Source organism: Myxocyprinus asiaticus, chromosome 31, assembly GCF_019703515.2.
Source record: "Myxocyprinus asiaticus isolate MX2 ecotype Aquarium Trade chromosome 31, UBuf_Myxa_2, whole genome shotgun sequence".
In the NCBI taxonomy this organism is placed as follows: domain Eukaryota; kingdom Metazoa; phylum Chordata; class Actinopteri; order Cypriniformes; family Catostomidae; genus Myxocyprinus; species Myxocyprinus asiaticus.
In genome coordinates, this window is record NC_059374.1 from 15,878,172 (window position 1) to 15,880,142 (window position 1,971).

At 51.6% G+C, this 1,971-nt stretch overlaps 1 pseudogene; it reads right to left on the reverse strand.

The window, feature by feature from the left end:
* Window positions 1-228: 228 nt before the first annotated feature.
* On the reverse strand, window positions 229-1,642 carry LOC127422116 (uncharacterized; annotated as a pseudogene).
* Window positions 1,643-1,971: the final 329 nt, after the last annotated feature.

Below are 1,971 nucleotides of genomic sequence, written 5' to 3' on the forward strand. Positions count from 1 at the left end.
GACCACCAAAACCGCACTTTCGGGTACTTTGGGGTTTGTGTTGGAGATGTGGTGCTGGATGTTGGTGGGCTCTGGTGGTTCAACAGTCAGCTGAGATGGTTGTGTGATGTCATCACTTGGTGGTGGTATATGTGGTTCTGTGGTTGACAGTGGATTAGCAGGGGTCTGGTTGGGAGGTTCATTTTGAGAGGACTCTGAGTGGTCATTGGGGTCAGATCTCATGCTCAGTCATAACTGATCTGACTCATCCTTCTTGTCTCTCTTGTGGTACTTTTCCTGAAGGAGCTCCTTTAAAAGTCTCATGAGCTCTGCTGATTCAGACGTAGCTTCCCGGTTCTGTTCGGCTGACGGTTTATATTTGGGCTTGTCCAGGGCGTGTTGAGAGGGGTTCTGCTGCTGGCAGTCTGAGCTTGATGCTTGTGTCGGTGAGTGTCGGTACCCCTTGGACTGTCTCTTAGCTTCCCAGGTGGCTTCACCCTTTCAGTTGAGAGGTGGTTGTGACCTGTCCCAGGATCTCTCGGGGTGCCCAGTCTGATGCTTTGGACGGGCACCACCATGGCCACGCTGTCCTCTGCTGGCTGGGAAGGATCTTGACATTGTGTTGACAGGTTTGTCACTGTGGCTTGGCTTGGCGCCCTCTAGGGCAAGTTCTGAACTCTGATTAGTGACAGGATAGATTGTGGGGGGTTTTCCCATCTTTTCAGAAGCAGTTCTTTGTTTGGCATAGGCCTTATGGCTTAAGTCTCGCAGCTGTTGGGTGGACATAGTCCATGGGCAAGCCAGAACCCCCAAATGGTGACTCACTGTTGGGTGCAGGTTCTGGAGGAACAGAGTTTTGAAATTGAATTCTTCTTCCATTCCTGGCTCATTCCGTGCTCCGAAGTATGCTTGTCTGAGCCTGGTGTAGAAAGACTGCGTGGTTTCCTGTCTGCCCTGTTTAAGGTCCATGGCCGTAATCAGCCCTTGCTCTGATTCTGGGTCAGAGAATTCTTTAATCAAAGCCTGCTGCAGTTGCTGGTAATCCACTTTGACTGTTTCTGGCTGTCGGTCTAGAAAGCTCCGGACTTCACGGCTGGCGGTGATTCTGAGCAGGTAGAGTCTGTCTCATGTGGTAACATTGGCAACAGTTTGCAAGTGAAAATCAATGTCTTTTAAATAGTCGTGCACATCGTGGCCTCCTGCAGGGCTTGGGAATGTTTCTAGCTAGCTTATCCAATTCTTTAGGTGACACACCGTGACTGGAAGACAGCCTTTGGAAAGGCTCCCACCCCCTTTCTGCTGCTGGGGGTTCTGGGATGCTGGCAGGTGATGTCTTGAGCAGTGGGCTCTCTTGTCTAGGAGGTATCAGTCTACTGGTTAGGGGAAATTCTGTGGTGTGCATTTCCCTTTCAGAGTCACTTTGCAGTCTATATGAATGTTTAAGCTCTCGGTGAACTGTGTCAAGTTCTTCTTTCAAATAGTCTCTTTGTTGGGCCAGGGCACTGATTTCAGCCCGGGCAATTTGCAGGTGGCCCTCACAGGCCTTGGCCCTGGCTTCTCTTTCTTTAAGTTCAGTCTCTGCTCTCCTCAGGAGAGCCTCAGCTTGCTGGAGTTTTTTACTCAGCTCCTCTCTGGTGTCCTTTTTCTGCTGCTCTCTTGTCATGCTGTATCTACACAGAGATCAGTCAGGGCATTCTGGAGTCTCTCTACTTCCTCCTGCAGCTCTGGGTCCTTTTCGTCCGCTGTCCTGTGCTCGTGCTGAGTCTCCGAGGTTAGCTGGTCCAGTTGACTCTGAGCGTGCATCCAGTTTCTCTGAGCTTCCTCAGCCTGGAGCTTCAGCGCTGCTGCTTCCTGTTCCCAGCGGGAGATGCTCTCTTCACTCAGCTTTGCCTGGCCGAGGAGGTTATGGGCCAGTGACCCGACGATCTTGGCCAGCTCTTTGTGGCTGTAGTCCTGTGTTGGGTCGTGGGCCATCAAGGCGCTCAGGTTGTC